Source organism: Limanda limanda, chromosome 20, assembly GCF_963576545.1.
Source record: "Limanda limanda chromosome 20, fLimLim1.1, whole genome shotgun sequence".
Classification (NCBI taxonomy): domain Eukaryota; kingdom Metazoa; phylum Chordata; class Actinopteri; order Pleuronectiformes; family Pleuronectidae; genus Limanda; species Limanda limanda.
In genome coordinates, this window is record NC_083655.1 from 7,772,054 (window position 1) to 7,788,212 (window position 16,159).

Below are 16,159 nucleotides of genomic sequence, written 5' to 3' on the forward strand. Positions count from 1 at the left end.
TAGAGCTCCCTGTCAAATTAAGAGATAATCCCACATAATTTAAAAACACAGAGAAGGTTTTAATAGCAAAAAATAAATAACTTTTATTTTATTAGTCCCAATAATCAACAATTATAATACTGCACATCCATGTACTTAAAAAATGTGTAAAATAGTAACAAACAAGTTTATTAAGATTTACAAACTATTTAAAGATGTGTCTCCTTCATTTTTTGACTATGACAGAATCAGTAATTATATATATTATATATATTATATAATATAATGCCAATTTCCTGGAATTATATATTGAACCTATTATAGCAATAAATCCACAGCAAGAACCCGCTTACTCTTGGTTAAATATAGCTTTAATTACAGCACAAACAGTGAAGACTACAGGTTCTGGTGTGTTTTCAAAACCAATGTCTCTTTCTCGAGGAAATGTAATACTTAATTCTGTTAAACAACCACCGTGCCTTCATGTCGTGGAAGAGGCAGAGGTCTAATCAGTGACTGTGGATTAGCAGCGTTAGGTCACTGCAGAGGCCTAAGACAGCGAGAGGAGCTGGGAGCACGTGATCCTCGTCCAGGTGAGGAGCTGTGGCCCGTTTATCCCTGAGAGTCCTGCTGTGGTCACGCACTGCCGAGTATTTTAAGCTCCAGCTCTGCCTGTCATTAAGTGTGACATCACTTCAGGTGGATACAGTGGGAAGTCCACCGCTCGACCAACTGGTGGGTCAACGCTGGGCTCAAGCAGTTCACATGTCAGAGTTCCAAGGTGGTACGTAGTGGAAGTGGCTTTGAGTCGTGGAGGCTTTAAAAGTGCAGCGTGTTCACCGGTCTCTGGGAACAGCAGCAGCACATTGTTGTCACGGCTGCATCATAAAAATGTCAAATTGTTCATTTAAGTATCGTCAATCAGAAAAGAAGAGATTAGAAATGTTATGACAAACAGCACAAATTAAAAAAATTGCCTGAGGGACCATAAATTCAATAATATACTTGCTCACCCTTATATAGTTAAGTCAAGTAATTAATTTCCTTAAAAATTCGTCTATTTATTAGTTTTATTATCTTGCTTTGTTATGTACAATGTTTTTTGTGTTGTTGAAGGTATTTTCATTTGGAAATAATTTTATTATAACACTATTATATTATTATAGGCCTACAGGTAAAATACATAAGATCTCAGACTACATAAGTGCAATAAACAATAATAATGATCTAAAATGAATTGCTATCCTTTGGAAAAGCCTTGATGCTTCTTATTTCTTCCTCCAGTGCCTCTGCTTGATTAATGTAACATTGGACATATGTAGAGTTATTATTGTCTGATGACACGTCTCAATCTGACATTGAGTATAACTCCATGTTTTGTTTTGTTTCCTTAACTGCTGCAGAGGCCGTGGTCATAAAAAGTGTTGAATAGTGTATTGTTTGGTTTTCTATCCACACTGATTAACATTTATGATTTCTCCTGATGACTGAGATACGCCTATTTCTGTGATACGGTCACGAGTTGATTGCCCAGACCCAGTGATTTTAAATGTGTTCCTGTAATAAGAATAAGATTTGATTTGAGATTTCCTAGAGTTATTGTAAACCCAGAGCATCACAATAATATCACAAGCGTAGTTACCTCAGTGCGGATCTCCAGACCCGGTGGTTTAGATGAGACAAAAGAAAAACACCAAACATAACCACAACAAGGAAACTAGAGAGAAAGACTCAAGATGAGACAAACTGAAATGAATGTACTAATATAAGAAATTCAAGATATATAAATCAGATAAGGGTTCGGACAAATTGTGTTTTACAAGGGTTTAAAATAAATATATATATATATATATATATATATATAAATGTATATGGCTAGGGTTAGGGTTAGTTAATGTGGGTTGTAGGGCAGATACAGTCGAATAAAGAGTTAAAAACATCTTATTTACAAACTCCTTTTGGGTCTTTTCGGCTTTTTCATCGATTGTCTTACGATGGAAGAAAATAGAAAAACCTTTGAGAGGTGAATCTGTAGCAGCTTGTTTACTCAAAACATTGAGAGTACGTCAAGAGTCAGAATCCGTGTGCAGCACATGCACAATGTACAGGGTCTCAGTCTGAATTGATGGAGGTGGTAACCTGCTCGTGAACCCTGAACATCAGGAACACTGATCTTTAACAGTCCTCAGAGAGAAGTCAAACAGTGGGCGACGCAGATTCACCACATCCTTTTGTTGTCGGGTTCAGAGAAAGTCAAGGCCAACTCAATAAGTCTTTATCTTGGCTCTGGTGTGTGTGTGTGTGTGCGTGTGTGTGCGTGTGTGTGTATGTGTGTGCGTGTGTGTGTGTATGAATACAAGAGAGAGAGGGTAGAAATAATGGCTACGTGCACATTCCCCAGTATATGCCCACTGGTGAACGTGTGTGTGTGTGTGTGTGTGTGTCCACAGTCCATGTGCTGCGTGCAGCGTCTGGAAAGTCCATTTGTATGGTGGTCAGGATGCCAGTGTCTCACACAGGGAGGCCGCCTGTCTCGCCCCCTCTCCCCTGCACTCAGCTCTGTCGCTCACTGGCTGATCTTTAATCAGAGGAAGGTTGTCTGATGCGAGCACAGACGGATAAATCACTCCTCACCCGGCCTGCTATCTGGGTCGTGCGTAGCCAGGTTGTCCCGTCAGCAGACTGGCCCTCCGCCCGGACCCTCCGAAAGCTAACAGCCATGTGGGATTCCGCCCTTTGGTGAGGAGGACCCAGGCTGCCACGGCCCTCTGGAGGAAAATAGTCCACATTCTGCACATATCAGTATTTATATTGCCGCTGAGAGGCTCGCTTGTTGATGTACTGTATCCTCACAGTCTGCAGATTCATAAGTGAGCGGCTTGCCACATTATTTTTAATCTGCTGTGAGCTGTTTATGTTCGGCTGTAAATACTTTGCTAAACTAAAACTAAGCTAAAAATACTCAAGTAACAGAGTCAAATCAGGACTCAAGTGAAAATTGAACTTCAAGAATTAAAGTCGTCATTATGTGGAAAAGGGAGTGATGTAATACGTATGAGCGACATTACATCTGTTGGATTTAAATTTAACTCAATATGACATAAAAGTTATTTACAGACCTTTTCACAGATTATTGTCACTTTGTTATTTACTCTATATTTATTCCGAGACCTCATTTAGCTTTGTTCTATTTTGTATCTATAGTACCAGTATATGTCGTGTGTTGCTGTTTGTTTTTTGTTGTTGTTGTTGTTGTATTCGAAGCTGTTCCAAATAAACAATTAACTACAATACGACGTGTATTTAATATTTTATGGCTTGTTTTTTATATTTTTTCCTTCCTCTGTTTGGTAAGAAATGTATTATTATTATTATTATTGTTATGACTACTACTAACATAGTACTATATTCTAATACTATAATATTAATAATAATAATAATAATGATAACTTGAGTCATCGTTTTTGCTCAAAAAAAATGGAGCAAAGAGGAGCAAAAAGTATGATATTTCTTCATGTAGACAATTAAAATGAAAAAGAAAAGAAAAGAAAATCATAAAATCCTTACGATCACAATCTAAAGGACATTTAGCCACAGACTTGTTCACAGTTAGGTTTGTGTAACGTTGTTTCACTTCGCTGCTTGACGTCTGTGACGGAGGAGCCACTGCACTTTAATCCAATTTTGTCCTCCCCAGGTTCCGGTAAGACTGTAAAGCTGTAAACAAACTGAACACGTGAAACGCTTCTCAAAGTTACATAAACCAGGTGCTTTCATACATAAACACCTCGGACCTGGAGACACAGTCAGATGTTGACAAACTAGTTCAATGCATTTTCTTCAGTTTATGGAACGCAAGTGAAGTCGGATTGTGAAGCCAAAGAGCTTAACAGCCATGGATCAGGAAAAACAACACGAGTATGGACAACAGGGAATCAGGGCATTGACAGAATAAAACTAAAACTATGCAGGAGAAAAATGTAGTAAAGACGACAAGATGAATTTATGAGAGGAGATATGAATTAGAGGGAACCAGGCTGAATTAAAAGCAAGATTAAAAGGTATAGTACGATTTTGGGGGCAGCATCTGTATGTTGTTGTTTTTCATATTCAGGAAGAACTTTACATTTTTTAGGTACTATGAGACACAATTCAACTGTTTGAACTTACTTTACATCCCACCATTGGTTATAATAACAAACATGTTTTGCGTGTTTGTCATTGAAAAACTCAGAGCAGCGATGAAAAAGAAAACACATTAATATGGAAACAATCCCCGGCCTCTGATAGTATAATCATCACAGAATCGTGCTGGAGGTTCTAACGCAGTCTAATTGAATAACGGTCATATCAGTGAACGAGTGGGAGTGTGGAGTGATTTACCGCACAGGGGAGCGTGCTTATCTCTCCCTCTGTCCCATGCAGGAAACACTGGGATGTCACCAGGCAGATTAAAAGCTTGGCACAGCTGATAGGCAGCACTCAAAATGGACGGGGTGGGGACCTCTGCCTGCTGCGCGGGGGGGTTTGGAGGAGCAGCGACGGGCGGCGGCGGCGGTGGTCGTGACCTTATGAGTCCTGTTTGGCAGCGATTCATTCAAAACCTGGGAATTCCACTGGAAGTCAAAGAGAGGGAGGGAGGGAAGGGGGGTGAAAAGACGTAGCATCACCTAACTGGAATGGAATTCGGAGTAGTAAGCATATTTCTGTCTCAAATTCTGCCAGGCCACGTTTGTCAAGTTGCTCCCGCAGGAAAAATGGAATGAAACCGGGATTCTTTAGTGTTTCTGAGAGAACATAAAGAGAAACTGTGGGTTGAAAGGAAAAGTTTCAAAGGGATAATGTTTGCAGGAGCGACAGCCCGACTTGTAATTGTGGTGAATGTTTTAAAGTGGCCGTTGGTCACAGTGCAGCTGTATCACTTATAATTGAATTCCTGACAGCTGCAGCGGGAGGAATTTTAACCAGTTAGCAGGAGGGCCACCACGCGAGCTGCACATTGTGTTTCCGAGCGGCAACACCGACACTAAACGTGGCTCCACACCGGCGCACACTGCTGTTGTTTTTCCACGTAGCCGCTCGGTGTATCTCAGCTGACTCTTAGCCTCTGGAAATGAGGCAATATGCTGGAGAGAGGTGTTTGATGGGAACACAGGCAGACGGATCTGGAGGAGCAGCTGCACAGAGGACGCGGGGCCAAATATAGAAAGGGGACAAGGGCCAAAACATATCACACATTTTTTCCCATTAACAGCATAGGTTTGAATCTAACATGGCGCCAATTAGTTGACGTATAGGCACCGGGACTTAAAAATAGAGCAAAGGCCGGGCGGCGATGTACCCGGCACGCAGAGACAGATATCTCTGTCGTGGCGGCGTGTGATTTCACATGTAATCATGTGAAGGGAAAATAACAGTATTCATATCAGCAGCTGGTTCGTTATAACCCGTGACGTGGAAGGTTATGTGACAGATGGAGCCTCCAGCATTTGTTGCTATTACCTGTCATGCTGCTTTGAGCGCCGAGCCTTGGCTTGGGCCTATTTTCAGTCCGATTGGCCGAGGGCTTGGCAGGATCCTTGCCGCTCTATCGCTCCACGCTCAGTTTTCAACATTTGCTTGTCTCTTATCTCCTGCGGCCGAGGCCTGGAATGAGGGGCATGCAGGCTTCGGGGCCTACCTGTTTACACTGAGGACTTCCTCCATTGTCCAGCACCCCCACCCTCCCACCTCCCTCAACTTCCTTTGACAGATTTTTCACATTTTTGAGCTCGCCCCTGTTTTGGGAAGAGGTCACCGGGCTCGGCACAAGGGAGCCAACCACGGCCCCTGTGTGAATCACTCCGGTCTCGGCAGGAATTCTTTCCTACGGGACACATATCGTCTCTTATCGTACACACCTGAGATATTTTTACCGCAGCAAACCAAACACAGAGCGAGTGCCACAGCTTTATCCTTTGATACGGAGCAGAAACCCGATCGCTCCTGTGTGATTCCTTCAGCGCGGGCCCCAGGTTTACTGAGGAACGAAGTCATCGCTTGTCAACTAATCCCCTCCCACCCCTTCCCCCCCTCCACTACAGAAATAGACTCTTCAGTTTTGGTGACTGTTATGCAACTGTTGATGGTTCATGGTTAAGCATGTATACATGACCAGCTAATACCCTCAGTAATACGGTCCAACCTAATCAACTGTACTACCCATGTTAAGTTAATTGTATTTCTATAACTCTTCTATTAACAGTGTATTTCTGGATGGGCCCATTAAAACTTCCTACTTGCTATTATAGTAATTGTTCATGTTTATTTTTAATTTATTACCTCACTCTGTCATGTGCTGTATGTGCTCGGATCACTCAGGATGAATCTTGTTAAAACCTAATTTATAACACAGTTTATGAATTTATAACACATGCGCTTCCTCTGGAGAAGAGATGCAGGTGAATGGATTTCCCTGGAAACAAGTTCTCTTCTTGAAGGGTCCCAGCGCGGAGAGCCCCTTAATCCCTTTTATCCAAAGAGGTGCTCAATGAGATTACAACCCGGCACGAATAATACAGCTGGACACCTAGTTACCATCTGCTGGAGAAAACACTGTCCTTATTTCACATCATATAACCTGAAGTGCAGGTACATTGTTCTCTTATTAAAAAGTAAAATAAAGATGCCAAACACAGTAAATTGTGTAAAAGTTTTGAATTTTGTGGGATTTATTTTGCCTTCAATTTAGTTTTGATTGAATAAAATAAAGGCTGCTGCCATCCTTATATGTTTCCAGAGAGAACTTTCCTTATAAATGTGTTTGTGAAGGTTCATCACTGGAGTTCTTCCGCCCACTGTCTCAGCTCCACATCTTTGTGCACAGGATTTCAAAGCACTGCACTTGTAGTGGAGATTAACTTTGAGCAAAGATTAAGCAAATTAACCAGGACGGTGTCGCTCGAAATAAACAGTTGCTGCGCAGTTAGCTCCACAGCAGTCATGATGTAGAGCACGGAATAACGCTTCATGGATCTTTTCAAAACAGTTGGGAACTTCAGGATGCCGACATAGGTAGGTTTGTTTTAAAAGACTGTAATTTAAAATCTGAATATCTGTGTTTGTTTACATAGTTTCCAGGCTTCAGGTTTAATGGAAAGTTGTGCTTGCTACTGACGCAGCTTCAGAAATATAATAGAAATGTGTCTTTAAAAGTTTTCTATTCATTACTATTATTTTTTGCTGAATGTGAAAAAAACAATTATTAGTTTACTGCCAAGATAGTAATATAATTATATTCATATTATGTATGATGAATAAATAATAAGGCTACTTCGACAGCAGTAACTGATCGAGATATAAATAACTAAACTGGATATTACACCTATTAGAACTATCAAATTTAAATATATATATGTATATGTTAATAAATATGTGTTTTTATCACATTTAGTACAATTAGTTTTAACAAAACTGTAATTTAGCACTTGTTTTTAAAAAGCAGTTTCAAGTTTTATAAGACTTAAAGTTATGTGATATGGCCAAAGTATTCATTTTATCCTATACAGTTTTGAAGAGCTCCTTAATTTTTGATTAATTTAATATTTCAAAAATAATAATACTTGAATGTGCTATGGAATTATTCATGCTTAAAGAAATACCAGGTAGAAGCTGGTAAATGAGAATTTAACCGACGAACACTGACTGTACCACTTGTTATGTGCGTTTCAGTGTTAAAACCCAGGTAATCAAATAATTGAAGATTCTATTCACGTGGCAGCTTTTCCAGGAGTCAGGTCACGATGCCTGATGGCCGCAGCCAAACCAAGTAAACAACGTATGCTAATGAGACGTTTTAATCTGTTTACACATCAGAAATTATATAAGTTTCCATGACACTGATGTTGTTTACGTGTCGAGACCTTTGCACAACGTCCAGGTTATTTGTCCCTGAGAGCTGTTGGGCTATTTAAACATAGAAAACCTTCATATTTCTATGCTTTATCAAATTCTTTACATTTCTTTCTTGCAGCAAAACTTAACGATGAACAAGACAGGACTCCGGAGGATCCCCCCTGACCAGTCGTCAGGGAGTGGCTACACCTCCGGCACCCCTCGCCACCCACGCATCAAAGACCCCATCCTTTCAAAGCGGGTTTGCTTTTACAAAAGTGGAGATCCTCAGTTCAGTGGTCTGCGTATGGTCATCAACAACCGGACCTTCAAAACCTTCGATGCACTCCTGGACAGTCTCTCTAAAAAGGTCCCCCTTCCGTTTGGGGTGAGAAACATTACCACCCCTCGGGGGATTCATGCCATCTACACGTTGGACGAACTGGAGGATGGGAAGTCCTACATCTGCTCTGACAGGCGGAAGGTAACGCCCATCAACCTGGCACTGGCCAGGAAGAAGCTGCCGCCATGGTACCACGCCAGGCCTGTTACTGGCGGCCGCCGCCGGGTCGTGCAGCAGGCCAGGAGTTTCCCCGGCCGCAACGCCTACAAGCAGGAGCCGGTGGTTGTGCGAACGCCAAAGAAGCTGCTGGTCTTTTGCAACGGAGACCCCACTTTGAAACGCAAGGTGGTGATTCCCAAGAAGACTTCGGCTACTTTTGAGTCCATCCTGGAATACATCTCCGAGCTGATGCAGTTCCACGTGGTGAAACTCCACACACCCGATGGCAGACGTGTGAGTGTTAAAAGCACCAAAGCCTGACATCCTGTGAAGGGAGCAACATAAAGTTTATACACTGAAGATATCAAAGCAACAGGACAGATTCCCAAACAGAAACAAAGTTATTCTAGGTCTAATCTGTAGACATTCCCCTGAAATGTGTACGTTCAAATACAACTCTTATGTTTATGTCTTAGATAACTGGTGGCCTCATTATCGGTCCACGAAGGCCTGAGTTAAACCTGGCTTGTAAATAACCATCACCTGAGGAGAGAAAGTGTTAATCTTCTTTAGCAACTCCTAATACCTGGAAAGGCAATCTGGGATACTGCAGTGTAAGGCTTCAGGTCAGGGAGTCCGTACTATTTTAATTTAGACTTTTCATACATACACTGCACTGTTAGAATAAGAATTTAGAGCGGGTACTATTAAATGATATAATAAAGGGGAGAAATTAAGAATATTTTCTGATTGTGTTCTATGTGTGTTGCAGGTTGACGGTCTTCCAGGCCTGATATTGTGCTCTGGGACGGTCGTGGCTGCAGGCAGGGAACCTTTCAAATCTGCAAACTACACCTCCCAGAAATCACCAGCTCCCACTCAGTTCTCCGGCAACCGAAAGAGACAGAGAAGATCAAAGTCTTTAAACCGTAAGTTAAATAGGAATATTAACTTTTGAATATATAGTTGTGCAGTTCTTTAAATTTCATACAGTAGTTAGAGTTAAGCATGCGTTAGTCCAGTGGGCCTTCATACAGTGTGTGTGCAGTAATCTACCTGGTCTCATGGGATGAAGATTGATAAAGTGCTGAGGCGTCGATGTGATGCATAATACCATACATGACCCACATACACTGTCTGCATGGCTGCCGGCTATTGTTCTTGATGAGCTATGAATAGCTGTTCTCTCTTTCTAACTTTTCTTTTTCTCTCTTTTTTCCTATTTCACGCTTCTTCCTGTGGATCCTCTCCAAACTAACATTTTCCACCCTCCCCTGAAAACTTTGGACGTTTCTACTTCGTTTTTGAACATTACCCCCTTTTTGATCTCCTTGGCTCTTTTGAATGACTGAAAAGGTAAAAAGAAGTCCCGCTCATATCATAGTTCAAAGTCGAGGAATTTCTCCCTATCGTCTGAGAGGTACATCGTGAATCGGATCCATAACTCCATGGCAGGAAGTTCCTATGACGGCCGCCTACCCACTAACCCCTCAAACTCCCTGGAGCTGGAGTCCGTAGCAGGAACAGATGGTGCGGAGGGGCAGGGCTGCCAGCCGCCCGCCGATGACGACATCGAGAAGTCTTTCCGGGTGAACCAGGACGGCAGCATGACAGTTGAGATGAAGGTCCGTCTAACACTCAAGGAGGAGGAAACCATCCACTGGACGACAACTCTTTCACGCTCAAATGTCGCCAGTGAGCTTAATGGGAGCTGTTTACCGGACGAGGAGATCTGCTCGCATGCATCAGATCCTGTGGATTTACAAACTGCAGCTTCCTCAATCGACAGCATCAACAAGTATAAAACCAAAGACAATAACGATGAGGATTCGCCATCATCGATCAATGGAGCTTTCAATAGGAGCAGAAAAGAAGAGGATATTACCAAAGTACAGACGCTCATGGTGTCACCTCCCAGAGCTCCTACACCAGGGTACAAGGAAATTAGACAAAAGCAAGCCTCTGTGGAGAGCGTCAAATCCTTGACGGGCGACGGAATTCAGGAGGGCGTGGTTGGCTCCTACTCCTACAAGGAACAGACGGAGAATGGAGCCATGACAGAGCAGTACTGTGTGGTCAAACAGACCAACACAAGACCGGTACCCAAACCGAGAAGACTCGGCGATGTGGATAACAGCAACATAAAAAGCAGGAATATATCCTCATTCAAATCATCGGAGATCCTACAGATTGAATCCAGCGGTGAGGAGGTCACCGAAACTGTCTTGCACATATATGAGCAGCAGATGTGTCAGGATAATTTCCTTGCAAACATCTGTGCACATGATATTCAACCTCACGGGAGGCCAGCGACTTCAGAAACAGGACAGTTCTCCAATAATGCGTTTGATCCGGAGTTCTGGAGACCTTCTACAGCATCGGAGTCCATTAGCATCTGGAAGACGGAGAACATGTCTCTAACATCGGATTTGACTTTGTCATCACTTAAGACGGCTGCGACTCAAGCAACAAATAATCAACAACAGTTATTAAAGACAACGAGAGGCAAAGAGAAGCCCGAACAAAGGGAGCTCAACAAGGGGAAGAGAAAACCCAAGGCGGGCAAAACACGAGCTCGGCGGCTGTTGACACCTGGGAAGAGGCAAAAACAGAATTCTTCAGGATTTACTGAGACACGCGGGAAAGCAAAAACTTTCTCCAGCGCCGGGTTCCTCAGGAGAGTTTACGGGAATAAATCAAAATCACCAAAAAACAAGACAAAGGCTACGAAGAGAGAAACGCAAAATGGAGACGGGAGTATTACAACAAAGAGCTCACAATCGTCAGATGCCACGATTAAATGGAACCTAAAAATTCCGAATGTACCAACGCCCCCGAAAGAAAATCAGAGTGAGGCAGTTTCTGTAGAAGCAAGCCGGCTTGATATTTCTTCTACTGAAGTGAGTCCACCGAGGGGAACACTGACGCGGCAGACATCAGTGCACCCGGAGAAAAAGAAGGAAAACAAGCCGTGTGACATCAGCAAAAGCAAAACACTGTCCAGCTCCGGGACAAATGAATATGTACAGAAGTGGCTGGAGAAAGCTCACATTAACGCCACTTCCTGCCCAGATGAGGACGGTCAAAAATCTGAAGCACATATCAGGAATCAGGACTCAGAGTCAGGATACAATCATGGACTGGTCGATGAGAAATCTGAAATACAACCGAGTCAAATCCTCCGATCTGAACCGTTGAGAACATCCGTCAAGCTGAGGGTCAAGTGTTTAGAGAACCAATTATCTAACCCGTCGAGGGAGAAAACAGCGACTCAACGAGAGGAAATTGCTCCTTGTAATCCCACCACTACAAGTAGAAAGAACTGCACCAGTATAGCTCAAAAGAATACAGGAGAAGTAACCCCCCTCGTGAATGGTACCGGCAGTGAAAGAAATCCAAGCCCAATCAAAATCTCTTTTCAGAAAGCAGCACCTTACAGTACAATCTCAATGGATCTACTGCCGCCACCACCCCCGCCCGATGAATTAGAGGAGCTGAACGCTGAATGTCGCATGATGGATGAATCGCCGGTGGCCAGCAGCCCCTTGTACCGGCTCTCATCAGTGAGCAGTGAAATGTCAGATCCATTGTCCGTAAGTCCCACATCTGACAAGGCCATGTCACCCACAGAACGCAAAATGGAAGCAGCTCAGAGTGAATTAGCAAGAGCTCCATCAGTTAAAAGAGCTCCTCTGGTCAGCAATCTGTCTCTTGAAAGGCAAATGTCTCTCAGGAAAGCTTCCATGAACAAATACACTTCATGTGCTGAGGACACAACAGCATCCAACACCGCAGGGGGTGATGACAACACTGTGCTGCCGAATGGCCTCCGTTCAACAGGGACTCACCTGCCGCAGGTAAAGACCCAGAAATCCAACAGCAGCTTGGATCTGAAAAACAGCCCATCGCCCTGTAGCTCCGCATCTTCCAGTTTGACATCCGGAGAGAGAATGTCTTCAGACAGCATTTCACTGAGTGAGATGCCGACGCTGAGTGATTCTCAATTCACAGAAACAAAACAGACGGATCAGAAAGAAGCAGCATCTCCTAAACCACTGGTGAAAAAAGTGAAAATAATAACCAGCCCATCTCAAAACAGAAAATCCCAAAGCAAAAACTCTTCTAATGATTCTCCACAGTTATCATCATCATTACGTGAGCAGCATTCGAACAAAACTATGTCACCAAATATCAAAAAACGTGAATCTTCCCCCGCTCCTAGCCCGTCTCCTGAGAGAAGGAAGGTGCTTCACAAGGCCAAGCTGCAAAAGAGGCCATCTCCATATTCTCAGTCTCTGGACCTGGTTTCCCCGCCCGTCAAAAACAAGTCAAATAAAAAGAAGCTCTCCAGAAACCTTTCCACGGATATTGCATCCGAGCCTGAAAACAACACGAAAAGGAAATCGTCGTCCAGAAGGAAACGCAACCAAACATCGCAGGCGATAACCTCAGCAACTGAACAGGACGAAACCCCGACCTTGCCGGAAACAAACCAGACTGAGAGAAAAAAGACAGATCAAGAGAAATCTGAGACACAAACTGAGTTGCCACAGTTAAACATTGCAAACCAACCATACACCAAACCTGTGCTGGAGCAGATTTGCCTCTCCTTAAAATCAATCAGACAAATCACACAGAACCAACACTCCTCCGGTGTGGAGAAGTCCAACAGCCCGCCCGACTTCTCCTCTCACGTACGCTCCACGTTTGGCTCCTCATCCAAAGCTCTCCTTGCTTTCCTGTCCATCATGACCCTAAATGAAGGGATAAATAACTCGGACAGGGACCAGATGAATGCAAACCTCAGCTGTGCCGAGGCGTTAAAAATGATCGACTCCCTCCGAGAGATTGCCAATATCGAGGATCCCAAAAAGATAAAGGCTAGTTTGTGCAATCTTCAGAGGTCGACTTCGCAGCAGCTCCTGCAAAGCTGGAGGGGCTTTCAGGAACTCAGCGACAAATGCAAGAGTTGCAGCTTGACTCCAAATGATTCACAGGAGCTCATAGTAAACAAGGCTAAAAATGACTGTAGCCTAGAAGACAAGGTCATAGATCAGATCATAGACAACCTCGACATACCCAAGAAGCTCAAAGAGGAACTAATGTCTCTTTCCCCGAGTTTTGATGAAGAAAATATGTCGACAAAGTTCATAGAAAAAGCTGAACTGTCACAAAAAGAAAACAGAGATTATAAAATGTCTCACTGCTCCGGAGAAGCAGCTAGTGTTAGTGAAGACGAGAAAACTAATGTCGACGTGAGGTCCATGATTAAGAAATACGCAAACGTGAACCAGCCAAAACAATCTGACTTGCACGATATCCCTCTGAGAACAGAATCACCGAAACATAAACCAGCAGCTGAACATAGAGATAAGCAGGTAACTGAGGAAACGCAGCTTCACAGTCACGTTGAAGACAGAGTGAGTCAGGAAACGGCAAACGTGAGCATCAGCAGCACAAAAACCCCTGAGGCAGCGCAGAGGAAGCTGCAGATGCAAAGTGAGGGGAGCAGGAGTAGCCCAGAGAGTAGGCACACTACTGATGAAGAGTCAGGAGCAGGTGAGGAAGAGCGGGTCAGTAAAGATGGAGAGCGCTGTAAGCAAAGTTTGTGTAGCTCAGACGCAGGTGAAGAACATAGTTGCTTGGATGAGGAAGAGCAAAGGCAACAGAGCTCTAATTATTATGTAGAGCAAAGTCTTAAGGAGGAGAGAGTCTCCAGTCCAGATAATAGAAACGAAAGTTTGTCAGAGGAAGAACGACCAGAGGAACCAGAGATTCAAACCCCTCGTGAGGGACTGAAAGTCAGTGTTGACGAAAGTGCAGGTTACTCAGATGCAGACGAGCCCACGATGTCAGAGGAAGAGCAGCTGGAGTTTGAACGCAATGAATTAAAGGTTAGAAGTGAGGAAAGTTTGTCGGGTATCGAGGAAGAGAAGGAGAGCATTGACGAGGAGGTTCAACTTAATTATCCTCCATATCCTGAGGTCGTTAAATGTAACAAGCAACAGGCTTTGATAGGGGAAGTTGAGGAGATTAGCTCAGAGGATGAAGACCCCAAAAATGACCACAGCAGCTTGTTAAACTCTGACAGTTTAGCCGAGCGTGAGAGATTTAGTGCAGATGAGCACGGCAGCTGCGAAGAGCAAGTAGAGATGGAGCAAGAAAATACTGCACGTGAGCTAATCAGGTGCTCGAGTGAAGAGGAACTAAGCTTCTGTGAGAAAGAGTCCAGCTCAGAGAGGGAAGATCATCGGGAAACTCCTGTAGCAACGGATAGAATGCTTGTGGGAAAAGTCAAACTTGAGCCTGAGGAAATCATTTCCCAGTCTATCGCAGAGAGGATCATCCTCCTGGAAAAGCAAGTTGCAGATGCCCAGAAGAGGAAAAGTGTTGCAGAGAGTCCCGCTATCAAACGTGTTCCTCAAAGAAATGTCCACCTGGAGTCGGACGTTGAAGAATCACCATTAGTATCTCCCTGCACCCGATCAGCCCCTCAGTCGTCTTTGTCTTTCAGCTACGATTCCAGCGGCGTCATCACCACGGAGCCCGAGGGCAACCGGGTCAGATACATCAGGGAAATGTTCTTAGCAAAGAGCGCCACGGACAATCGACAAGGACGCCCAAACGCATCGGATATGTCCGAGTTAAGAGCGGACACCTCGACGAGCGCCGGTTATCAGTCTCAGACTTCTCTCGAGCTGTCGAGTGGGGAAGATGACTCGGCACGGAAATCTATCACAAAAGGCTTTGTGAGGAGAACAATCGAAAGGCTTTATGGCAAGAAAGATCCTGAGGAGAAGGCAAGCGAGAGACCCCCATCTGCCCAGAAACAGAAGAAGAAAGAGCATTCAAGCATTTTCTCCCCCTTCCACTCTGCGCGCACCAAAGCCATGACTGAGTTGTCTTATTTCAATTCCACCAACGTCCTGGACTCCTTGACCGAAGCGGCGGGATGCATCGCTTTCAATGCCCAAGTCGGGCCTGGAGACAGTGTTCCCAATGATAATGGACCATGGCTCTCCAGAGAGAACACGCCCATCAGAAAATCGATTTCAGAGCCGGTGGCGATTAACAAAATACTCGCCAAAACTCCACTGGGCGAGGAAATGTGTGAGGACACAGAGCAGAGCGCCCCAAACCCACTCGACAGCACCACGTCCGAACCGGAGGACAAGATAAAGTCCCTGTCGAGGAAGTGCACCTACTTTTCTCTGCCGCACGCCAGCGACTCCGAACCCTGTCAGGACGACGTGAGGCCGGCGAGTAAGAGCAGCGTGAGCGGTGACAGCATCGCAATAGACATCTCAGAGAACGCCAAAACGCGGGGGGAGAGGAACGGCATCCTCCCCGCTGGCGGCATTACAGACTTTAGAATGACGGACAACAAAGTTCACCCGCTGCCAGAGGTTCCATCTGACGGTGAGGTCGTAGTGGTGCAGCCTGGGCGAGGCCAGGGGGCCGTGAACCGGAGGCTTCAGGAGCCTGATGTGTTGGACTTGCTGTATAATTTCTGTGGTGAGAACTGTCCCATCCTGTGAAGACACATCGCTCAACAGAAATCAGACACACGAGGACAGACGGCCTTTTTTCGGGGTCGAATTGAAGTGTCCAATGTTAGGCTACAGTATATGTATATATATTTTTGGTGCCTACCGTTTGATGTTGCCATAACCTTGGCGTAATACACGATCATATGTCAACTCAGCTAACTACACAATGCGTCATGCATACACGAGCCAATGGATTAAGGTTTATTCATACGTGACCGTTTATGTTGAGGGCTTGTGACATGTCGGTTCATGCTCC